Consider the following 26,180-nt stretch of genomic DNA (forward strand, 5'->3'; position numbering starts at 1 on the left):
GGGAAAGCCTCTCCCCCCACCCCCTTCAAAATGCTGGTATATCACTAAAGCCAGCCAGCCCACATCTGACCAGAGTCAGATTGTTACCATCTGTGGCTTCTTAAAGGTTTTGGACCATAGCCTTAGTCAGTAGTTTCTTCTGTTCTGCCAAGAGAACACTATCCAAATGTTGATGACCTACGCAGACCATTACAATCAGAAACAGAATTCATAAAATCAGAAAGAATTCATTAGTTTATAAAGAGAGTCCTGGGACTGTCAGAGTAGGTTATTCCCAAGCCATCTACTGCAGAGTGTCTTCTACACTCTTCTTCTGAAACATCTGGATTAGATGGACCTCTAATGTGCTTCTCTAAGGTAATTCCAATGGTCCAACATCTTGTTGAGGCACTCAGTCACAACTGGCACAGACAGCACAGTGCCATCTACAAAAACCCTCCCTGCAAAACCAATGATGAATTCCTATCTCCTGGGTAAGTCGGGCTAAGTTTTGTCTTTGACTTCAATAGAATCAAAATCATGCTCTCATGTTCCCACTGAGGTCTCCTATTCAAATACCAGCCAGGTTTTCAAGTATGCCTTCATGTGAGGAAGAGAACTGTTTCAACTCCTTTACCAGCAGAAGGTAGGTGGCATGTTCTGGCAACTTCTTGACTACACTTCTACACTTCAAAGTTTGAAAATTAACTTCTGTTAATTTTTCTTTACTCTCTAAGACTTAAGTATACCATGCCTCTAGAACTCTCTAAACTCAAGGAAAGCATAGGTAGCAAATAAAAATGTAAATGAAAATGCAGAAGCAGCCAAGGCAACTCAAGAGCTGTACTGTCATGATTGACCCCCAGAAGTAGTAAGGGGACCAAGGAAAGTCCAAGGCACCCATCCCAAGAAGCAAGTATAAGGAAACTCTAATAAGTTAACAATGAAATACAGTACAAGTAATGCATAACAGGTAGGTGGATAGATATCTGTGCATACCAAAGCACTCATTAACATAAAAGAAATAAAGGAATCTTAAACTCCAAAAAGTAAATAATCCTAAAATCTGAAGAATCACTAAGAGGCAGCTATCCCGTGAGCGACAACCTCACCCAAGTATCAAATTGTTAGACACAAAGTTCCCAAGCTTCTTTAGAACTTACTAAACTCTGAAGAAGCAAAGTTATCGTCCTACCACAGATGGAAACCTCAGCGTGAATAGGAGTCCAGTGCCAGAGGAACTATCTTAAGGCAGAGCTCGTCTTTTATCACCTCAGAGATCCTAGTTTTCCCCAATTAAAAAAAAAACCAATTTGGGGGTTAAAAAAGTAACCCAAAATCCACATTTTTACATGATTAAAATTAAACACCACTAATACATAAGTATATATATAGTGGTGTTTAATTTTGATCATGGAAAAATGTGGATTTGGGGTTAGTTTTTTTAACCCCAAAATTGGGGATTTTTTTTAATCAGAAAAAAACAGGATCCCTGCTTATCACCAATATAGAGCTGCATTCATACAGCAAGTGAACATCCCGAATTTTTTCATCCTGTGGTCAAAATAGATCTAACTAGCTTGGAGGTGAAAAGTTTATCACCTTGCAATACAGAAGTGAAAATCTCCCACTTCTAAAATTTCCTTGCCTATGATGATTTTCCTCTTATTACTCATGTCTGAAGGCCTATTAAAGGTCTATACCACCCACAAGCCAAAGAACTGTTGCTAAAAAGGAGCAAGTACATAGGAACAGGCTTATTCCAGAGGAAACTGAGCACTTGACTTCCAGTATGCAAGGAAGAGTTTCACAGCCATCGAGATTCACAGCAGAAAGTCTACATGTTTCAGACACATATCCCAACTTCTGAAGGCTTATTCTAAATCAGCCTACTGAGGTTGCTCCATTATTCAAGTCATACGTTATTCAACTCATACTGCAAAGACATCTTAAAAACTGAACAGCTTCAGAATACAAGTTAAGTGTGTCCACAACCAGCAAGCTACAGTGGCATTCAATACCAACTTCAATTTGGCTTTTTTGCATGTCTTTCAGACCTAGTACCTCTAAACTTGCTACAGACCACCATGTTCTGAGCAATATCATAACAGGTGTAGTTCTGACATCATGTCAGTTGGTGTTCTTCCATCTGTAGGAGCCACTTGGTCAAGATAGGGGATTTTTTAAAATTATAACTCATGTTTTCTGCAAAACACTGTAGATTTACAAGGAAATACAGTTTAAGGAAGCAAAATGTATTTTCCATTATAAAGTATATATATTTTTTGCTCAGGAAGAAACAAGAGGTGGGTACTGAGAGTCCATCAAAATAAGGACTGTAAGACAACTCTACCAAAGTTTAGGTCAGATCTGGATGCGCCAGCAATAGAAGTGTTGCATAAATGAACAGACTGAAGTCTATGCAGCTGCATACAAATGTTTTGTATTGAGCACTTCTCATAGAAGCAACAGGGGTTATTTTACATTTGTTAAGGGAGTCATGATCTTTAATAGGAGTGCTCATAGCAAGCCACTGACAGCAAAGTTTGAAGCACGCTGATATCTAATTTGACTGTGTTGATACACCTAGTCTTTTACCAGTCTACAAAGGCAGTGACTAGTCTGAGAATGAACAGACTATAAGGAGGACTTACCATACACCAGTTGCTCTGTTGCAACTACTGTTCAAGAGCCCAAATTTTATTCATCTCCCAAGCTCTTCTTTAGGATCCTGGCACTAAAGCCAAATGTATCAAATCAAAATGCAGGTACCTAATATTATAATGGTATATCCCTTTTCCCTGTCCTTCACAAGTTTCTTTTCTTCTGGACAGGGAAGCAGGGAGCATATGGCTGTATTGTGCTCACATAATGAAGACCTAATCCTGATTTGGACTTGTGAACACTATAACAATATATCATATTTACTTGATTCTAAGATGACTTTGAATTTAAAACAATGCCTGAATAATTAGATTCTAGACACTGAAAAACAATCAATTTAATAAATTATAAATGTGTTATAATTTCCTGTGTCTAGAATCTAATTACTGGGGGGGGCATCTTAAATGTGTCCCCCCACTGATGCAGCAGGAAAACAGCCACGGGTGGAGGGGGGAGGGCAGGCAAGGGGAAAAGCAGAAGTGAGGGGACAGGTGGAGGGGGAGCAGAGGAAAAGCAGGGGGGAGGAATAGGAGGCAGGGAAAGCAGGGGCAGGGGAGCAGGTATCCTGCCCTTCATCCCTTGCCCCCTTAGTGAATACCAACCCACCGTTTACCTCCTCCTGCTGCTGCTCTCCCCTCTGATCCAGACACAGGTGGAGCCTCAGAGCTGTTCCTGCCCCACACTGCAGGAAGCAGCTGTGCTGGGAGTACGGCTGGACACCCAGCAGATTTCTCCTTCCCTGCCCTACTCTCTTTGCCCCTCCTCCTTCCATGCGAAGACAAGAAGGGGGGTGGAAAAAGGGAGCAGGGCAGGGAAGGAGAAATCTGCAGGGTGCCAAGCCAGGCTCTCAGCACAGATGCTTCCTTTAGCATGGGGCAGACTGGAGACCAAAACAGCAGCAGGCAGACTCCTCCTTCCCGACCTGGCTCCCTGACAGCACAGGAGGGGAAGGGAAGGGAGGAGGGAATCTGAGCAAGGAACAGAGCTGCTGCTGCTGGCTATTGCTGTCCCTGCCCCAGCTGGGCTCCCTGCACCGCCATGTCTCACAGCTTCCAGCTGTGATAGGCGGTTCTAAGACAAGGCTTTGTTTTCCCATAATGAATGGGGTGGGGAGCACCCTCATCTTAGAATAAATACGGTACATTGATAAATGTCAACCCAGGACTCTATTTTGGGGGTTTCATTCACTTCTGAAGCTCTAATCTAAGTTGTGGCTCAATTTAGGTTTTCATACCAGGTTCTCTTGACATAAAAAAAAACCAAAAAAAAGACCCACCGTAGACAAGCAGTATCAGCTCAAGAGAGGCCAGAGACCTAAACAGTAAGGACTTCACACTGTAAGAGTAAATCTTGTAAAATGACTATTTCGTGCACTTCCTAAAAGTCCTACTAAGGCTCTGACCTTCATAAGTATTCATTTTTTTTAAAAAGGTAATTGAAAATTACACTAAAATGTAAAAAAAGTAACCAAAAAAATGTAATTATCGACTGAGTAATAGAATAGGAAGGCATTTACGAGCCAATGCTTTCTAGGAGCCTACAACAAGGGAGAAGTAAAGGTTACTAATTAAAATCAGGATTAACATCATTGAGAGGGAATTTTGGCTTACAGTCACATGCCTCTTCTTATGGATTATGTTTGAATAAGTTAAGAAGGAAAATAAAAACCTTACTTTAGCTTTATCTGATTAACTTTTTCCTGAGTTGTACTGTTTCAATAATCCTCCATTTTTATTTGAGAGGTCTTTGGTCTGGCATTTTGCATTTTAATTTCTGTTATTCCCCAAGTTAAAGGATTTAAATTGGGAGCTATGTGGTTGCCTTTGTGACTGTCACACACAGACCAAAATTACAGCCTAGAAGAAGCCACAAACCCTACAAAACTGTTTTTACCTCATTATTTTAATTAAATTTCAATTACTCAAACATTACATTCTGTATTTGAGGAAAAAGGATTTAAAGCTTTTGACACGAACCTCTCTCCTTCATCTAGCATTACTAGCCTTGTTACTGTTCTCAAAGATGATTACCACCCATACAGGGCTCGAGAAATGTCAATTATAATTAAAGACATTTTCAAATACATTTCACGATTATTGCTAGCTAAAAAGGGCTTCTCACCTTTTGAACTTCCAAGACAATGACTGCAGCTCTGAAAGATGTCAGCATTTCATGCTTGATAGCCAAACACACAAGTACACTGAAGGCCTTTTTAATGAATGCCAAAAAAAGAAAAACTTTTTTGAGTGTCACAAAATGAAAAAAAAATCTGTTTGTGCCATATCATTAAACAAGAGACATTTAATTAACCACGAAGGCAGCATTCATTAAAGAGGAAATTGTATGTCACTTACCAAATATTTTCTGTTTCCAAATGGTAAGACCTGCAGATCCATGGGTACATGCTATCAGGTTGTATTGTTTCAAGAGTGTTCAGTATTGGAGCATGCCGGCACCTATCCTGATTGGTTTTGTATAATCCAGGCTCTGATATACTGACTAGTGCACTTGCTCCTGAGAGCAAACAAAAAGAATCGCTTACCTTCCTCGCAGTGTTGCAGATTCCAGTAGTAAGGTGTGAACTGCTTCATTTTTAGAAGATTTAATGGTCCATATGTTTCTACTGGTTAGATCCCTTTGGCACTCCTCCCAGGTATCAGTATTGTGGACACCTAAAAAGAAAACAATTTAATGTACAGATCTCAAATAAAATATACACTATTATATGCATGTCATACTTTTCCTTTCTGACGCGCTCTGTAACAGTTCATCTCAAATCAAATCGATGCATAGTTACCTCTGCTTCAGAGTTCTCATGTAGGAAGAAGAGCTTCCTTATTAACACCCCAATTGTCATAGCTGCGTTTTCTATTATTGTTATTAGTTAAATTACAGTAGTATGTAGGCCTCATTTTGCTAGGTATGGCACAAGGATAAGAGAATCCCTTCCCCACCAAACTGGCAATCTAAACTGCCTTGCTACGAAAAGGCAAAGGCAGGGAGCAGAAGCATAGAAGCAAAGTGACTTGCCCAGTGTCACAGAGCACTTTGCTTACAAAGCTAGGAGTATAACAACACTATACCCAGGACTCTCAGTCCATGTTGGCTCTCACATTTTACATATTTATATTTGTGTGGCTTCAAGTTGCTTTCGTTACTGAACATTGCAAATGAACTAAAGTAGACTGTTGTATTTGGTTTTCCTAAAGGCTCCTAGATTTTGCCAGCATAAAAACCTGGATTTTTGCTAATTCCAGTCAGGTACCAGCATCATAGAATAGTTGGCATTTATTCACTGTTGTTATTTGGGGCTTTTAGGAAGTGCTGGGGACAGACGAGGAGAAGTGGTGTATGTTTAGGACACTGACAAGGCTAGAAAGAAGAAAGCAGCTTCCACACACACCACAAGTCCATCTGCGCAGCACAATGTTATATCCATGCTAGTTCAGGTACTTGAAGCAGCACCCTTGCACAGTACCACACTCATGCTAATAAGCCCTGCTGAGAGGCAGAGTATATAAGCCTGGGCAAAGCACTGTATTAATGTGGCTATATCTGGGGTGGGCAATTATTTTGGCCGAAGGGCCACTTCAGCAATTTCGGAGAGCTGTTGTGGGGGGGCTCAGCCCTGGCCTAGCCTGGCACAGAGCGGGGGAGTAGACTGTAGTTCTGCCTTGCTGTCACTGCCCTGAGATGCCAGCTTTGCCCTGCCCATGCCACTACCTGCCCGCCCACAGTCCCAAACCATCTGCCCAGCTGAATGCACCCTGGCATGGGGGTCTTGGGCTGGTTTCCATAGAGACCCAACTCACTCACTCTATCTGGTGCCCTCAGTGGTGGGTGCAGGATAGAGAGGCCGGGGTGCCTGGGCAGCAGGGTCAGGTCCAGTGGTGGCACCAGCAGTAGCAGCTGCCAGAAAACGGAGTCCAGCCACTGTGCCGCCCTCACCCGACTGTGTACCCAGGGGTGGTGGGACCAGCTGCTCCCCACACCTGGGCTGGACAGGGCTGAGGGACCTGCCACAAGCCAGACAGAATCCCATGGGCCAGATCCAGCCTGCAGGTCATATTTCATGCACCCCTGGGCTCAAGCATTTCTGGTACTCATGCTGAAGCAGAAATGCATTATCATGGCTATTCTGCTTCTTGTGCCCAAGCTAACTCTAAGCAAGCTCACAGTGCATTGGCCTATGCAGATGCACCCTACAGGTGTGGATAGAAGTAACAACTGAAACATTTCAAATGCCTTTGAAATATTTCACAGGGCCAGCTGCTGAAACATGCAGTGTGAACAAACATAACACTTTGCCTGCGTTAAGTATGGCTTAAATCTGAAGCAGATGGACATCCCACGCTGTTAAACTGTGCCTGGCATGGTTCCAAACTCCACCTGGAAAACCAGGTACTCTGCTGACCTGGTTCACATTGCAACCAGTTTAATGTTACATGTGGTCAGTGAGTGCCCTGTGACATGGGTCTGGTTACTCCTCCAAGCACCCCATGCTGCACAGCTTCTCTTCCCCCACCCTGCATGGTCATAGCTGGCTGTACATGGCCTGAACTCTCCTTTCCCTTCCCCCCCAACCTTTTGTTAGAGTTTATTGATTTTAAAAAGTGCCATCAAGATACTTGTACAATAAACCAAACTTTCTAGCAACCAACCATGTTCTCACTCATCATTCAACTGTGACCCCTTAATCACATTCTCCCAGCACTTGGGAACCCAAACGTATGGGTCCAAGCCCTCCCCCTGCATCTGTTACCCAAAGCTGGGGAAGCACATGGGGCTGGAGGCATGGGAGCTCCGATGCATAGCTGACAGCCCAGAGCCATAGCTGAAGGCCATAGTGTGCGGGCCGGGAGCGGTCCAAGGCCCTCAGGGGCCTGCGTGCGGCAGGCTGTGGCTAGCAGCCCGGACACGCCGGGTCGGGGAATGCAGGCCGGCAGGCTAGAATTAGGCACGGATGCTTAGCGGTTGATTAAAGATTATTTTACTTACACCGAAGATGGTCGCGGTGCAGGCAGGAAAACTTGCTTGGGTTGCAGTTACAGACAGAAAAGAAGAGAGGTGGACAAGAGTTCCTTCCATGCGAACCTCTAGCCCAATCCGGTTGAAGGCTCTAAACACGCGAGCCCATCGTGTCAACCGAAGAAAACAACTCGAAGCAGAGAGCTCTGGATACACTCACAAGAAGTTTGCTAGGCTCCGTGGAACTTGCGCGCAGGAAAGGGGTTCGTCGAGGGATTGTTCGGCGACGGGGAGAGGCCAGAGGTTGATCAGACCCCTATAGCCTGCGCTGGGTTCGATAGGCTCCGCAGCGCTTAGAGATCTTCACGAGACGTAAAGTTCTCCTCCTCCAGATGGTTATGGAGTCCTCCCTTGTGGGGGTTCTCCTTGGGGTTCTCCAACTTGGGCGGAAACCGCTCAAGCCTCTTATATGGCTAGCAAGCCAATCACTAGCCGCCACGTGGGAATAATTTAGAACCGGCCAATAGTGGGACACAAATTTGCATGCGAATGGTGGGAACTCCTTTGCACCGTGCATTTCTCTTTGCAACTAAGAAATGCACCCTGCAAAGAAAGCTCCTAGTGGCGGGGAATAATCTAGCAGTGCCCAAGCACATACAAACAAAATCACACCCTTGGGATGTGACACATAGCAGAAGCGTTCACAGCCTGTCAGATCTCAATGAATCTCTGAATTCTATTCAATACTTTGTCAAAAGGACATGGAAAAAGAAACAGTAAGCACACTGCAGACTTGGGTCAAATGCAGGCAACTGAAGTTTAAGGAACTCATGTTTAAGATAGCAGGGAAAGCAGAAAAAATGGACACATCCCCAGCCATAGGTCACCCACCCCTCGGTGTCATATTGAATGAAATAGTTTGAATGTTTGTAAAGGTTGCCCATTAGCCAGTTTCAGGAAGAAGATAAGATTTATCTCCTTATCTAAGTCATTGTTTTTGGGACTACGTGCAAAAGGTCCTGACTTCGGTTAAAGTCTTAATTTAAATGTTATCTTTAGAAGTCTTTTACAAAGAGAGCAAATATCCTGAGTTCCGAGAGATCAAACCCTAAGGCCTTTTGGAAAGATTGGTAAGAAAAGGGCATTTGCAGTGATATGGAAGTTTCCCAAAGGTAATTTCAAAAGAATCTGTTGAGTAAGATCCGAGCCCAAATTTGGGAGTAATGACAGGTTGAGTAGGAGGAGCCCATAGACGGCAGCTCGCTCAATAAAAACTGTAACTTACTGTCCCAATTTGGAGGTGACTTCACTTGCAGAACAACGAAGGAATGTATTGCTGAGGCGAGCCCATTGAACCGTACTACTGAGGCCAACCCATTAAATCGTACTACTGAGGAATGAAACCATATTTTGGTATTTGGCTTCTCAGAATTCTAGGATTGTAAGTATATTATGAAAATAATAGTATTGATTCAAATTTAACTTTTAGTTGTGATTGTAGTTGTTTTTGTAACATTAATTCTTATAGCATTGTTTGGGAAGGAAGTGCATTAGGAGCATTGTTTCTGATATATGTAGTTATTGTGTTCTTAATGTTTGTGGTGTTTCTTAAAGCTAAGCAGTGTTACATGCGTAGCAAAGAGTTTTAAAATAAAATCGTGTTGTATGAATTAAGTGTGTAATCACTGTGAAATCGTGCAATCAGCTAACTACTCCCCCAGCCAGTGCATCAAAATGAATCAGTAAATTGTGTGGGATTTTCTCTATTCCATAACCCACTAGAGACACTTGGGACCACAAGCACTCCCCTTACGCTCACCCACCAGGAGGCAGGCTAGGGCATTGTACATGTGGACACCTCTGACTCATGACAATGGTGAGCTCATTCCTAATCAGTGACATTTGGGAACAGGTTTGACTGTTACACGTGTCTGCAGCCACACTTGTCCTTTGAAGTATTCCAAAACCAGAATGTGGGTTTTCTGGAAAATCTGAATTGGAAAATTTTCTGGAAATTTTTCCAATGTCCTAAATAAAGTGTGATTTGACCTAGCATGTTTATTTGACTTCTGTTTAGTAAACAAAACTAAAAAATACCCCCGTGTTAACTGTATGTGCCAATGGCCACAAATATTTGAACTGAAATATTTGAGTAGGAAAAAAATTAAATACAGCACACTTAATGTGGTTTAAATGTTATATTCAAGCAAATTCAAAGCTTTGTGTGGAAAGGAATTATTTTTACTGGAATACTTGTAAAAATGTAAAGACAGTACACAATTGCATGTGCTTCCCTTACATTGTTTAAATTTAAGGAAAAAAACCCAAGTCACTGAAAACTGTTGACACACTAATTCTAGCACACCCAAAGAAGTGTGCATGATATTCTGTGGTTGTCCACTCATCTACCTCAACAGAGTTTAACTCTCTTCCACTGAGGTCATTGCAGCACCTCCAGTTTCACTGTCACTATCTGTAGACTCACTTGCACTATTGTTAGTTCTATTTCAGAACCAGATTGAGGCAAATCTGATTCAAAACTACTTGAATCACATTCTCTTTCGCTAAAGGAAGGTTTTACCAATGAGTCTGTGGGCAAGGGCAACTTATCATCACCCTGCATCTTCTTCACTAATTGTGCTTCTGACTGATTCTCCAGAAGCAAGAGACTTTGAGGAATACAAACAAGCTTAGCAGTGCATTCGTTAGTCTAATCCTCTTTTTTGCCTTGATTGAGCTGAAAGCCTTCCAGTTCCATTCACAAGAAGCTGCTCTTGGTGGACTGCTTGGGATCCTTAGAGCAATCCTGGATAACAGTCAGGTGTTACAGTATTTCTTCCACCATGTGAGAGGAGACATTCTCTGCCGCTCGGCAAACGATGTCTTTGCTCCAAAGTGTTTCTTTTGCGTGGTACTCGGCAATGTCTGTCATCACAGCTATTGGCATCCATTCATTGTTACTAATGACTTTTATTAAACAATGAATTTTTAGAAATGGAAAATTTCCCACGAAAAAAAAAAATGGAAAATTTTCCACCCCACATCTCTGTCCAAAAGTGGCTGAAGAGCTGCAAGATCATCCCTCCTGAAATCAGGCCCTATTTTGAAGTGTTCCCCTTTAGTTACATGCACTCAGGGAAAGGGGATGCATAGGTCCGCTAGAATCCCACAGTGCTCTCTTCCCCCTTCATGGAAGATGAAAGCAGAATGCGGTGGACAGCTTGATATGCACTGCTGGGTCCCAATGCCTCTGACTCCCAGGAAGCCCACTACTACCAGAGCCAGTCCTGATACTTCTACCTCTCTCCTGTGCTGAACAGGGGAGAGAAGAGGTTTGGGGGACTTGGGGCACAGTGTCAGAATCCCAGCCACGGACAGCACCTCTGCCAGCCCACTGCTTTCTTCTCCATCCAGTACAGGCTGTTCTCCCCTCCACCTCCTCTCCCTGCAGCTGAAATGCTACCCTTCTGACATGTTTCCAAGCCCATTACATTTGGAAAGGTTTTGAAAGTGACTTCTGTCCACACCCTGCAAGTACTGAAAGTCCTGGCATAGAATCTAATTCACTGAACAGTCCTGTTCTGCAGGGTGAATAATCTAACTTCATAGTCACTTAAAGCCACTGTGGTCAAACCAAGTTATAGTGTAGTTTGGCTTGTCACTGGTATGCTTCTGGCCAACATGCCTTGTAATCTGTTCTTTTAAAAAACTACACCATGCTTTGGCCTGGGGTCTCACCTGGGCTAACACAGGTTTCGATAACGCAACATCCTGGTTTGTACCTGTTTGTAGCAGGCCACTGAGGTGTGCCAGCTCCTTCAAAGGAGCAAGCAGTGGGAGAGGCAGCTTGAGGTGGTAAAGGGTTAATTAGCAGCCCACCTGACCAGCGACAGGTCAGGCTGGTGACATATAAGCCCCAGGCCTGAGCCCATCAGGCAGTCCAGCCCTGAAAACCACGAAGAGAGGAACTCCTGGCAGGCAGCAGAGCTCCTGAATTGACTAGAAGGAAGCCACTCTGCAAGCCTGGGGACAAGGGAAGGTACCTGGGACAGAGAGGAGCTCACTTATATAGGCAGGTGGCCTTGGTTTTATGTTAGGCCCAGAGAAGGTTTGAGTTCCTGCCAGGGGGCACAGGTGCTTTTAGTTAAGTTGCACTGGGGTTTAGCCATAAGCCCTGCTGAGGGCAAGCTCCAGACCTACTTAGAGTATTGGTAACCCAAAAGGGGCTGAGAGTGGGACTCTGTAGCCCAGAGCATAGGATAAGAAGATCCATCATCTGACCCTAGCAATCTTTCCTGTAGGATCCAATGTCCCTTCCAATCCCTAACATCTATGAATCTATGAGCCCAGGGGCCAGAGGGGGGCTGGAAGTATGATCTGAGGATGCAGATGCACAGAGAGAGAGAGTGCGAGACCAAAGGGGTCTGACACGTGGCCTGAGAGCAGGGCCAGGGCCCAGTTGGAGCCAAAGGTCCAGGAGGCACCACAACTAGATCAGCTGGTCTGAAAGTGGGGCCAGGGCCCAGGAGATGCCAAAGGTCCAGGAGGGACCACAGCTAGATCAGTTGGCCTGAGAGCGGGGCCAGGGTCTCGGAGGGAGCCAAAGGTCCAGGAGGGACCACAGCTAGCTTTACTGGCCTGAGGATGGGGCCAAGTTCCAGAAGGGGCCAAAGGTTTAGGAGGGACCAGGATCAATTAGCCTGAAGCAGGGCCACGGCCCAGGAGGGGCCAAGGATTCAGGAAGGACAAGAGCCACAAATATCAATGAGAGAGAATACCTGCAAGGCATGTAGGGGTGGATGGAGCCACACGATGAGTCCTTAAGGCTACAGGTGCCCTTGCAGAGGCACATACAGGCCAGGAGTGCCCATTGAGCCTGATGGCTGAACAGAGACTAAAGGGGTCCAGGAAGAACCTGGTATTGATTGGCACAGACACAGGCTCACTCTAAGACCCGTGAGCAACCTCCTTTACCTAATCCTCTATAAGAACAAGGTGCAGCAGGAGAGTCATCTGGGAAGGTCTGTGTTGGAGACTGAGCCAGGTCGGGGCCACATGGTGACCAAGGAGTACCACGGCTGCCCCTGTGACTTGGACCTGCTACACTGTTATACAAGCTAACAAACTGTATTCCAGCCTAACCATCAAAACTGCTCAGGAGAAGGCCCCATGGCCTTCAAAACATGACAGATTGTATCCTTATGCTGGGAGACTGCTGCTGAGCATTGAGATAACTCCCAAATCATTAAAATCATCCATTAAGAAGTTACTAAGTAGGAAAATAGTGAATGTAGTCCAATTGTCAGCCACTGCGTTACTTAGCTGGCTGCAGACTATCCTTTTTGTGGTTTCAGAGTTAACTTCCTGTGAAAATATCTGGGGAAGTTTTCACCTCCTCTCTTACAGGTTACATGAGCAGTCAGGAAGACTTTATGGTCACTCCGTCCACATTTATAATGCATTCTTGACACCAGAAAGACAAAAACATTTAAACAAATTAAAACAGATGTCCTGGAGCACAATTCAGCAACTAGTTCTGCGACTGCAGAATTAATAAATACAGAGGGTGATGATTACAGGTGATCTCCATGAGAAAGATGTGTGTCTTATAAAAGGAATCTGGAGGTTTCTTCTGAACTGCTACCCAACATGTGCTCCACTGTAATTTTTTCTCCTTTTTTTTGTTTGCATCTTTATAATAATAATTCAGATCTCTTCTGCCCTGGCTTTCCTGACAGGACTACAGGCACCTAGAAAACCCAACAAGATTATCACATCACAAGCATCATGAGCGCTGAAACTAACTGAATGGACAAATGCAATTTTTAGTCACTTTAGACTGCTCTCAGCAGTGACAGATGACAGAACAAGGACCAATGGTCTCAAGCTGCAGCAAGGGAAGTTGAGGTTTGATATTAGGAAAAATGTTTTCACTAGGGGGATAGTAAAGCACTGAACAGGTTACCCAGAGAGGTTGTGGACTCTCCATCGAGGTGTTTAAGACCCAGCTAGACAAAGCTTTGGCTGGGATGATCTAGTTGGGGATGGTCCTGTTGGACTAGATGCGACCTCCTGAGGTCCCTTCCAACCCTCATAGTCTATGCTTTATAAAGAGAAGGAGATCTGAGGCAGCTGTTTTGAGCTGCCACTATGTAACTGTTAGGTCCCCCTGATCAGGTAGCAATACATATAAGCTAAAAAGCTGTAACATTAACCCTAAATGAAACAGGGTTAAAGTTGCAACAGTTTTGCTAGAGAATATGGCTACAGAAACAGCAGATGTAACAGTTAAGTAGTAACAGCTTGTATCAATCATTTCATATGGCTTCAATTGGTTATCCACCTGTGCCTTGAGAGGGAAAGGAAATATTACTAAAATTTAGTCAGGTAAAACTCTATTGTAAAATTCCATATCTAAGCAGGAGGATGAACTAGTTCAGTGGTGGCCAAACTGCAGCACAAGTAGCCTCTGTGGGACACAGGATGCATAGCAGGGAGCAGAGCTGCAGATATAGCATGGAGCAGAAACTGAAGCAACAAACAGGGAATGGAGCACAGGGCAGAAAGCAGAGCAGCAGACTCCAATCCCCTGGCCAGGGAAAGGGGATTGGAGTGACATACTAGGAGGGTGCAGTGGTTGCTTCATGGCACACCTGCCAAAAAGGTTGGCCCCCAATGGACTAGATAGCCTTAAAAATAGGTGTTTTGTATTTTTCATTCAACTGCCTGAAAACAGTTATGGAAAAATCTTCATGCAATATTCAGCCCTTTACCTTGTTGATTAACCATACTGTACAACTAAATTCACAAAACAGACTGCCAACAAAGAGGGGGTAGGGAAGAAATGCTGCCGACCATCAAAAACCTAACCCCATCATCACTCACTACTTGCAGGTGAGCCTCTCAAACCACCTTCCAAAAAATTAATAAATGAAGCATCTTCAGAAAGGTAGCTTCTCTACATTTTAAAATGGGGAAAGTGAAGTGTACAGAATAAATCATTTCAAGACAGCAGGAAACTTATCACAAAGAGAATGAAACCCAGGGCTCTTTACACACCTTCTGTGCACAACACAAAACCTTGATTTTTTAATGGTTGATGCAGACTCACTGTATCAGACCTAATGTGTCAGATGCTAACACCCAGAAGAAGCCAAGCCAAAGAAAAACTCAGCTGAAGTTATCTTCCAGAGACTCTAGTACCGTGATTCTCAAACAAGGTGCCTCAACATATGGGTGTTTCTGCACTCCAGCCCCCTGCTAGGCTTTGGGTGCCTGACTCAGATGCTTGAAGCTACTCAAGCTACAGATCCGCTAATTCTTCAAGGGTGGGCAGTTAGTTAACTGGGGTGGGGAGGAGGCTGTGCCTGTCTTTTACACAACATCCCAGTGGTTAGAGTACTTGCCCAAACCATGGGAAATCCTCCTTAGCCAGAGGGAATTCAAACCTGTAGCTCCCATTTCCCAGAAAAGCTAGGTTGGGGTAGGGAAGTCACAACCACTTTTGTTGAAGAAGCCGGGCCAGCGTGCAGCCCAAAAAATCATGTCAAAGGGCCAGAGAGAGAGCAAGTAAGAGGAAGCCTGCTTCTACAACCTACCCATTAGGTTTCCCAGAGGGCAACCTGTTCCTTAGGCCTGTTTCTAGAGCTGTTGTATTGGTTTTTTTTAATCTAATAACTAATATAAAAGGCATAAGAGCACTGGGAGCAGGGACCAGAAGCCAGAACATCCTCTCCCTAAGGAGGGTCTAAATCACTTGGCTATATGACACTCCATTTGACTCCTCATCTAACTCCTGTCAGAAGAATGCTAACCATGGTCAAAGGTGTCATTTTTACTGTAGTGCCCACAGGATAAAATCTATAAATAACACTGGATGAATAAGCAGAGTTTAGAGAAGGTTCAAAAGCAGTTAAATCTTCACAAGCAAAGAAACACTCACACCGCCTTTCTGCCCCTTCCACTATCGCACACATGTACATGCATTATGATACAACTTTTCATTGCAGAAGCACATCCAAAAAACATTGATTTCTTTTTAACCAGCCTCAGTCAATGGCTTTCTTGAGATGTTTGCTACTGATCTCTTTGTCCTGTGAGCAGATGTGAGAGAGACAAAGAGATCAGCTCTTTAAATGCCCTATTTAAGCAGCTGCCAGCATTACTGAAACGAGTCTCGCTTGCAGTGGTTAATTCTTTCTAATATTTCAGTCCATGACTGACATAATCACCATGATCTTTGTCACACTGCCTTCTTCTCAGGGGCAGACCCTACAGTATTTTAGCAGATATAACACTAGAACAGAATCCTGCGGAACAGGACTATATACTTTACTTTATTTCTGCACTATTGGGGTTGCCTAAAATAATTTGATATCGTATGTATGAATATTAGTTCACACTGTGACAATGGGAATTTGCAACTGTCTGAATTTACATGGATCTTAAAATCATATTATTCAAAATACTGAAAACAAATATGCAGACATCAAACAATCCATCTTCAATCCTACTCTTAAAGTTATGCAACTTCTGTAGACCACAAAGTTCTTCACCTCCCCTTGAGGTAAATTAATAGATGCATCACCTGTCCAAAAAAATAAATCAAAAACAAAAGCCTTCTTTCTTTGTGATGTTGTATCCCTGTCTTTTCAAATTAGAGTTCAGATGGAGGGTGGGCAAACAAGCATGCACATTTCCCAGTAATGTATGTGTTTTCATCCATTTATTGTGGTTGTTAGATGTCTGGTTGTTTTACTTAATTTGTTATACAAAAATTCAAAATATTTTTTTGCTAGCATGCATGTCTTTTCATTTGGCAGAAATGACATTTGTTTACCTGCCAACAATGCAGTTATGTTCAACGTTAGTTAACAACAATCTCTTAGGGATGGATGGGATGGGATGGTTTGGATATGGGCGATCCTGCCTTAAGCAGGGGGTTGAACTAGATGACCTACAAAGGTACTTTCTAGCCCTGTTTTTCTACTTTTTCTAAAGTAAGTATGTATAAGTAGACGACTATGAAGCTTAAGCCAAGCTGGGCCTACTCACAAAAGTTACAAGACAAAATACTGAATACAACTTCATAGCGCAAGAGGATGCAAGTTTGTAGCTGGACCTTCTGAAAAGAAATAATGACGCATCACTTCCAACTTATCTTACTGTACCTATCATGGTTTTAAGCAGGCTCCTCCTGTGTATCTGGCATGTCACTGTGTGAAATGTCTGTCCTTGACTAGTTATTATAGTAAATATTGATTTACAATTAACTCATGTTTATGTGGAGGAAGAGACATTCTCCATATGGGATTTGATAGGTGTCTCCTGATTTACTCTTGTTTTGCCTCAGTGGTTCTCTTGATCTTCCAAGGACACCTCCTCAAAAACTTTGTGTTTCTCCCGATTGTTAATCAATTTCTTGATATGTTCCAACTCAATAGAAATTGATAACCTCCTGTTACTGAGGAAGGTTATTCAGTCCAAATTGGGACTTTCTGATAATGAACAGTTTGATTAAGAGGATTTTCCTGTTACCGTATTTCAGTGTATAAATCAGGTTTTGAAGCCCAGTTTTGGGGGCTTAAAAATCCAACTCAACTTATACACTGTGCCACATCAAAAAAATCAAGCATGGGGGTGGGCTGAGCTCAGTGCTCGGCCCCATCCCCTGCAAGTGGCGCTCCCCGGACGGCACCAGAGTTGTTTGCAGGGGAAGGGGCTGCACCAGCTGAGTGCCAAGCATGGCCCCTTCCCCTGCTCAGCAGTGCCACTCACAGCAGACAGGGCCAGGCTTGGGACCCGGCTTGCGTGGCCTCATCCCCTACAAACCCGGCACCACTTGCAGGGGATGGTGCTGCACCAACTGAGCACCAAGCCCAGCCCTGTCCCCTGCAAGTGGTACCGCACTTGGCGTTCAGCAGCACCACTCCAGCAGACAGGGCCAGGCTCAGTGCTTGGCTGGTGCAGCCCCATCCCCTGTGAGCCCTGGGCCACTCGCAGGGCACGGGGCGGCCCCATCCAAGCACCGAGCCTGGTCCCAGCTTATACACCGTTCCTATAAAATACTTACCCTTCAAATCGGAAAGCTGGGGGCCGACCTATACACCATGTCAACCTATACACTGTGAAATAAGGTAGTTACTGCTTGGGTTTCTCTCTTGATTTACACAACTACAAGAATGCTTTGAAGATGTTGAGCTGAAGGGTATAAAAGAGGAATGAAGCAGCTAACAGGGTGCACTTCAAGAGTGAAAAAAAAATAATAATTCAACACAAGAACTGCTACTGTGCCCAGCTGATCTTCTGGGCTAAGTACAAACAGTCACAAAGCCTGAGGCTAATCAACTCAATCTTCACAGGTTAGTCTAAGCTGTGTAGATTGAACCAACAAGCAAGTGAACAAACATTCACTTTTGATTCCAGAAATGCAGCCACATACCTGCAGTGGCGCAGGCCAGAAGCCAGGGGGTGCTAGAGTATGCCTCCCTGTTTGGCTGGAGCAGACAGCTTGAGCCAAGGCTAACCCATCCACCTGGTGAGGGAAAGGGGAATTTGCGGATGAGGTACAAAGCATTCTGGGATGCTAGGGGACTGTGACTTAACTTGAACTTGGAGGGGACCTGAGACAGAAGTTCAATAAACTGATTTAACCTAAATCAGCTAAGTCTGATACTACATCCATCCACGTTTATCTTAAACCGGTTTCGGCCATTTTGAAAGTTGTTTATGTGCACCAAACTTTTGTTGCATTAGATTTGAAACAGTTTCCGATCACTTAAACCGGTTTATGTGTAATTTCTGTCCCTATCCCTGTTGAACTGATCCACACCTTGAGAAGCGACAAGACTGAGACCGCATCTTTGCCTGTACTGGTGAGATACTATTGCTTTTACAGCTAAATATATTGGACTTTGCTTTACTTTAAGTTCTTTTAACAGTGAATAGTTGTTGTAAATAAAGTCTTTCTGTCATTTATCGAATGAGTTGTCATGTCAATCATGCTTTATAGACTAGTCCTGAATCCCATTTCATAACAAGATATTGGAACTAACTGCAATATAGCTACATTTTCAAAATCTCTCTCGTTTCACATCTTCCTGACTTTCTGAAACAATTTACATTCTGAAATAAAAACACCCATGATAGGTCACTGACCAAAGGAGAGATTTGGATGTCCAGAAAGTTTTAGTAAAACCTCTTCATACTGCAACACAAAGAAGTGGACAGAGAGCTACTGTGCACAGGGGATAGGGCTTAGCTTCTCTGCTATCAGAGTGCCATCCCACTCAGCCATCCCACTCAGCAGTCATGGTTCCTGAAAAAGTCAAGTCTAAGCTTCTCAAACTTTTATTTTCAATACACATACTAGTGAATCCAACCTGTGCTCAATCTGAGGCAGAAGTAAATATTTACCCCAATGAAAAGCACTTTGTTTTGTGAACAAATCAAGGTGCTAAGGGGAAGACTAACACCTTCTCTAGTAGCCTAAGTGCACCTGGGGAAGGTAAACACAGTGGCTGAAATCATGGAGGCATTAACACTCATGGCAAGACTCCCACAGACTTTAATGGAGCCATGAATTCATTGGGCACATCTACACATGCACGTTTACTGCACACTTACTGCATTATGCAGGTATCAAATTTATGCCCAATTAGTTACTGCACAGTAATGCACATGTAGATACCTTACTGGGCAGGAGGGCTATGTGAAGTTTTGGGTGGTGATTTGATTCAGAGAAGATTCAGCCTGATTCAGTGGCCGAATCTCCAAATCCAAATCGAACCAGGGAACCAATTTAAAGGTCCAAATCGATTCAAAGCTCTCCAAATCTTTGGAAAAGATTTGGAGAGCTTTGATTATTCGGGCAGTCCCCGGTAGCTGCAGTAGGGAGCTGCAGCTGACTCTGAGCTGGTAAGTACTAGGGGTGGGGGAGGGGGGCTGGGGGAGGGGACCATGGGGGGACCCCTGCTAGCCCTCCCAACCCCCCCACTCTCCTAAAGAGTCTTTTTGTCATTCAAGGAGCTGAGTGCTAATGGGGTGAATTTGGCAATGTTTAAATAACTGGACATTGATAAATCAATTGCTTCTTCTGGGCCATAAGGCCAAACCCTTTTAGCAGATGTGCCACAAATCAGCCCTGCATCATTCTCAAGTGCCAATGCAATCCCCTTTTCCTCCCAATTTGCTGCTTTGCTTTCTGCTCCCTGCCCGGCACTTCCTGCCCCATTTCCTTTTCTGCTTTCTGATTTTTGCCCTGTGCTCCCTGCCTAATGTCCTGCTCTGCCTTTGCCTCCTGCCCATCCCCTCCCTGGTCTATCACATGCCACACATAGAGGCTATCTGTGCCACTTGTGGCACTCATGCTGCAGGTTGACCACCCCTGTTCCGGGTACAGTCACTTTATCCCACTCTTCTATGCAATGCTGGAACAGGTTGCAGTAAACCAACTTCAGTATCAACCAGAGTCCATCCAGCAGCTTCCAAATGAATTTTTCACTGGAATGGCTGGAACCTGTATAACTTTCCAAACTTTTTGTTGAATTAGTCTTTATTGTAACGTGTTGCCAGCCTTGCCCACGTTCAAGGAGCCTCAGCCAAGCTTCAGAAATGTGAGTAAGTAGAAGGGGTCTGCAGACTTGGTCTAAGGGGTCCACAAAAGATGACTATGATCAATCAAAAGTATGTGAATACCTACATTCACAATTCAAACGGGTCTGCACCTCCATTAAAAAATTTTTAGGGTCCACAAATGTAAAAAGGTTGAAAACTGCTGCCATAGCATGAACCTTTGCAGATGTGACAACTAGCTTGGTCAGCAAAGTAAAGAAAGTCATCCGCATGTCTAATTAAACTAAACTAGTGATGAGATGCAATCAAACAAAACACAAGACCAGAAAGAAGACATTATAAGGGAAGACCATACATTAAATAATCCAAATATACTATATCATAGCTTAATTTTAAAACATTAGTAGTAGTGACTGATGTAACCAAATGTATTAAATGCTATTTTTCTGTAATAGGTATATCTGGTTTAAGAGACTTAGATAATTTAGAAAAACAAAACAGCCTTGTCAAGGAAGACCGTAAAATAAGGTAAAGAAGAAACAGGATAGTGTGAACTAGCATTCCACAATGGGGAAGTAAAGGAGATGAGAAACCCTCCCTTTTATTTTCCCAAATATGTAAATCCCAACTGACACCTTGCAAATCTGCAAGAGATCCAGTTCAATCCAGTTCTAAAAGTTTTAGTAAAACAAATAAATTTACATAAAATCATTCAGACGTCACTTATTAGAACCAGCCATCTATAAATATGGGGTATAGGCTGGGGGGAAATTTGGAGAACTCAGCAAATTCAAGACCTGCTGCCAATCTGTGCCACCCTCTACCCATCTCTCGAGTCTTCCCAGCCAGTTTAAGTGAGACCCTATGTGGTGCTATCATGGGTAATGAGATAGAATAATGTTTGATTTTGTGTTTTGAAGTGCAAGCAAATAACAAGTTGGGCTGTAGACCTGTTTCCACCTCTTTTATTAGTGGCCAGCCCACAAGGTTACCTGTAATCTGAGTAACAAACGGACACATGAAATGTGTCTGTGCAGGTGCTTTTGGATCTGTCAGCAGCCACTGATACAGTTTTGGTTCAAATATTGCAGTAGTATGAATCCTTAATTAACAAAGATGACCAAGTGCAGTGCAACAACAGCCCAGCTACAGATCCTACTTGGAGAAGGCTAGAGAACACCAGTGCTGCTTTCTTTCTGAAGGAAAAGGGGTAATCCAGCAATTGTTCATCTGATCCAAAGGGTTTCTTATGGGAGTATTGTCACCATCTCCCTTGTTCAACAGACATGTGAGGCCACTAGTGACATGCAGCTACAATCTCCCTTTAACGCACAGCTGTGACTTGACTTTCCTAGTGCCAGGCAAGCAGTGGGGCTTGAAAGAAGGCAAAATTATCTAGACCCAGCTTAAAGCAGAAGGAAGCAATAATGGCAAGCAACAGGATGCAATCAGAAATTGTGGTTAGGAACTGAAGGCACGTCTTCCAAAATCTGCATTCACAACTTTAAAATCAGACACTGGCATTCTTAAACCAGTCAACAAGGCACATTTCTGAGAGTACACAGAACAGGACAGGAACATCCAAGGCCATGTTTACAGTAGATACATTTACAAAATATGCCAATCGGTATAAACACTGGTTCAACGGAAATGAGGTTAAAAGCCATGAGAACCACACGCCTGACTACATTCCAGCAGCTTACAAGAAGTTTTATCGTCCCTTAAAGTTTCAGCAAGTTAGTTAACACTAGAAAAAGCGTGTTCAAGCTACCAAAATCCTACTAACACATAAGCTATCACTCTTTCACCTTAGCCAAGGTTTCTATAAGTCAGGGTATTTGTTTTGAGGCATCGCCAATACATACATGGTGCCTATACACGAGCAAGGCTGCTCCGCTGCGCTATAATACCAGGCTCAATTAATCATGTCTGCTGAAGCATAGGAGTTAATGTACTCCAGCATCTTGTGCATCAGCATCCCTGCACTTCAAAACAACAGTGAGGGGCTTTAACTAAAGCTCATCAAATGAGCTTTAGTTAAAGTAACCCTGTCACCATTTTTCAGAGCAGGGAAGCTGATGCACAAGATGTTCCAAGCACTTAGAGCACCATCCAGCAGCTTCCAAATGAATTTTTCACTGGAATGGCTGGAACCTGTATAACTTTCCAAACTTTTTGTTGAATTAGTCTTTATTGTAACGTGTTGCCAGCCTTGCCCACGTTCAAGGAGCCTCAGCCAAGCTTCAGAAATGTGAGTAAGTAGAAGGGGTCTGCAGACTTGGTCTAAGGGGTCCACAAAAGATGACTATGATCAATCAAAAGTATGTGAATACCTACATTCACAATTCAAACGGGTCTGCACCTCCATTAAAAAATTTTTAGGGTCCACAAATGTAAAAAGGTTGAAAACTGCTGCCATAGCATGAACCTTTGCAGATGTGACAACTAGCTTGGTCAGCAAAGTAAAGAAAGTCATCCGCATGTCTAATTAAACTAAACTAGTGATGAGATGCAATCAAACAAAACACAAGACCAGAAAGAAGACATTATAAGGGAAGACCATACATTAAATAATCCAAATATACTATATCATAGCTTAATTTTAAAACATTAGTAGTAGTGACTGATGTAACCAAATGTATTAAATGCTATTTTTCTGTAATAGGTATATCTGGTTTAAGAGACTTAGATAATTTAGAAAAACAAAACAGCCTTGTCAAGGAAGACCGTAAAATAAGGTAAAGAAGAAACAGGATAGTGTGAACTAGCATTCCACAATGGGGAAGTAAAGGAGATGAGAAACCCTCCCTTTTATTTTCCCAAATATGTAAATCCCAACTGACACCTTGCAAATCTGCAAGAGATCCAGTTCAATCCAGTTCTAAAAGTTTTAGTAAAACAAATAAATTTACATAAAATCATTCAGACGTCACTTATTAGAACCAGCCATCTATAAATATGGGGTATAGGCTGGGGGGAAATTTGGAGAACTCAGCAAATTCAAGACCTGCTGCCAATCTGTGCCACCCTCTACCCATCTCTCGAGTCTTCCCAGCCAGTTTAAGTGAGACCCTATGTGGTGCTATCATGGGTAATGAGATAGAATAATGTTTGATTTTGTGTTTTGAAGTGCAAGCAAATAACAAGTTGGGCTGTAGACCTGTTTCCACCTCTTTTATTAGTGGCCAGCCCACAAGGTTACCTGTAATCTGAGTAACAAACGGACACATGAAATGTGTCTGTGCAGGTGCTTTTGGATCTGTCAGCAGCCACTGATACAGTTTTGGTTCAAATATTGCAGTAGTATGAATCCTTAATTAACAAAGATGACCAAGTGCAGTGCAACAACAGCCCAGCTACAGATCCTACTTGGAGAAGGCTAGAGAACACCAGTGCTGCTTTCTTTCTGAAGGAAAAGGGGTAATCCAGCAATTGTTCATCTGATCCAAAGGGTTTCTTATGGGAGTATTGTCACCATCTCCCTTGTTCAACAGACATGTGAGGCCACTAGTGACATGCAGCTACAATCTCCCTTTAACGCACAGCTGTGACTTGACTTTCCTAGTGCCAGGCAAGCAGTGGGGCTTGAAAGAAGGCAAAATTATCTAGACCCAGCTTAAAGCAGAAGGAAGCAATAATGGCAAGCAACAGGATGCAATCAGAAATTGTGGTTAGGAACTGAAGGCACGTCTTCCAAAATCTGCATTCACAACTTTAAAATCAGACACTGGCATTCTTAAACCAGTCAACAAGGCACATTTCTGAGAGTACACAGAACAGGACAGGAACATCCAAGGCCATGTTTACAGTAGATACATTTACAAAATATGCCAATCGGTATAAACACTGGTTCAACGGAAATGAGGTTAAAAGCCATGAGAACCACACGCCTGACTACATTCCAGCAGCTTACAAGAAGTTTTATCGTCCCTTAAAGTTTCAGCAAGTTAGTTAACACTAGAAAAAGCGTGTTCAAGCTACCAAAATCCTACTAACACATAAGCTATCACTCTTTCACCTTAGCCAAGGTTTCTATAAGTCAGGGTATTTGTTTTGAGGCATCGCCAATACATACATGGTGCCTATACACGAGCAAGGCTGCTCCGCTGCGCTATAATACCAGGCTCAATTAATCATGTCTGCTGAAGCATAGGAGTTAATGTACTCCAGCATCTTGTGCATCAGCATCCCTGCACTTCAAAACAACAGTGAGGGGCTTTAACTAAAGCTCATCAAATGAGCTTTAGTTAAAGTAACCCTGTCACCATTTTTCAGAGCAGGGAAGCTGATGCACAAGATGTTCCAAGCACTTAGAGCAGCTCTAATTAAAGAACTCTTCCCCACCCCCGGAGCACATGTATAAAGGCCCACAGTTCTTAAGAGCTCCATCTGAAATGACAAGGTTTTATTTATCCTGCACCATGTTAAGCTCTAGAACAATTTTCCCGCATGCAGGAAACTGCTGGGCAACCAAGTGTTGGACTAAAACAAAAGCATATTCACAAGGAAAATACAGATAGTGACAAACTTTGCTGATCAACCTGTTTCCCCCCAAGAATGTGTCCATTATATCTACATGTATTTGTTCAAAAGAAGTCCCAGAGGAAGAGAGTGATCCATTTAGCATGTGCTGATCGTTGCAACTCACTATGTAAGACCAAGCTCCATTTTATATTCAAACTAAGCGTTCAACCTGCATTTTATGAAAAGTTGAACAGCATCCATGTGGTTTTTTGCTTGTTTCAGAACAAAGAATGATTTCCCTTCCCCAAAACCTTACAAGTAAATCTGTTAGGATAGGATTAACTACAAATGGGTACTTAGTATAAGCACTAAGTATAACATAGTTTAGTATGGTTATATGACACCCTATATGTCAGGCTTTTACCTTAAACACCATAAAAAGGGACCATTGAAAGTTTCCATATAATGGAAATACATGGAAGTCTTGCACAGGTGATCTGAACTCATTTGTACCCTATTTAAAAAAACAAAACACTTTTAAGTAAATACAGTTACTAACTCATTCCTTCCAATATTGGCTATGTGGAGTCATTATGACAGAAGCAGCTGAGTTTTAAATTATTATCATCATCATCATCATTTTAATGTTGACACCGCACACCTCTGACTCACAGGAGTACTGGATGGCTGAATGCTGCGGTCGGTTTTTGTTCTGTTCGGTGGTTACACAGGACATGTCCGTTTGTCACTAAGGAAAGTCCTAGACTCAAAAGCACACGGAGATGCAACTCAGTTGCGAGCAGGGATCAGCAGCCTCCGCAGGGTGACAAGGATGCTGCTGCCAACGAGGCAGATTGGCAGCGCCGCCATCTAGGCTACGCAGCAGGCGTCCGCCCCCCACAGCCACACAAGGAACACGAAACACGCTCATGCAAGACAAGCAGTTCACGGGACCCCGACGTGGCCTGGGGCGATGCCGTTTTTGAGAACAGGAACGTTTTAAAAAGGACAAAACCCCCAAATAAATCTGGTGCCAAGGGAGAGAAGAACAGAGCAAGGGGGAAGGGATGGACAGAGGTGGCTGCAAGGTGCAGACAGAAGGACGGTGGCCGGCACGAGAGGCGGTGTCGCTCCTGCTGCGCCTGCGCACTCGCCCCCCGCACAGCTGGCCCCAGCCCCGCCCCCTCCCGTGTTACCTGGGGGCGCCCGCCTCGAGACCCTGCGCCAGCCTCGTCCTCCAGCCCCGCCCCCACCCTGCAACGTCTGTAGGTCGTCACTTCCGGCACACAAGCGACGCCCCGCGCCACCGCAGCTCCCCGCCCCTTCGGGGGGTTTGCGCCTGCGCATTAGCATGCTACTCCCCGCCCTCCTTCCCGCCAGCGCCCCTAGGGGCGGAAACGCAGTGCTGTTGAGGGCCCACCCTGGCTTCCACCAGGCCTCCCCCAACTACCCTCCAGGCAGGGCTCTCTCCCTGCTGGTCTGGGGACCTGGCTTCCCCTTCTCTCTGCTCCCTCAGCGGGCAGTGAAGTCCG

General features: G+C 43.8%; 1 protein-coding gene across 5 annotated transcripts in view; it reads right to left on the reverse strand.

Annotated features, from left to right (window-relative positions):
- Positions 1-25,923, reverse strand: part of MAP3K13 (mitogen-activated protein kinase kinase kinase 13) — a 125,277-nt gene extending 99,354 nt beyond the window's left edge. For 2 of the 5 annotated variants that reach the window (XM_025200778.1, XM_014518699.2), the window contains exons 1-2: positions 25,845-25,923; positions 5,186-5,315 (exon numbers count right to left, since the gene is read on the reverse strand). The gene's annotated coding sequence lies outside the window, so the exon portion shown is untranslated. Of the gene's footprint in view, positions 1-3,249; positions 3,298-5,185; positions 5,316-7,641; positions 7,689-25,844 lie in introns of those variants that run through there. The other 3 variants (XM_025200779.1, XM_025200781.1, XM_025200780.1) reach the window with 3 other exon arrangements.
- Between the last annotated feature and the right edge of the window lie 257 nt (positions 25,924-26,180).

Source organism: Alligator sinensis, unplaced genomic scaffold, assembly GCF_000455745.1.
Source record: "Alligator sinensis unplaced genomic scaffold, ASM45574v1 scaffold1086_3, whole genome shotgun sequence".
NCBI classification, from domain to species: Eukaryota; Metazoa; Chordata; order Crocodylia; family Alligatoridae; genus Alligator; species Alligator sinensis.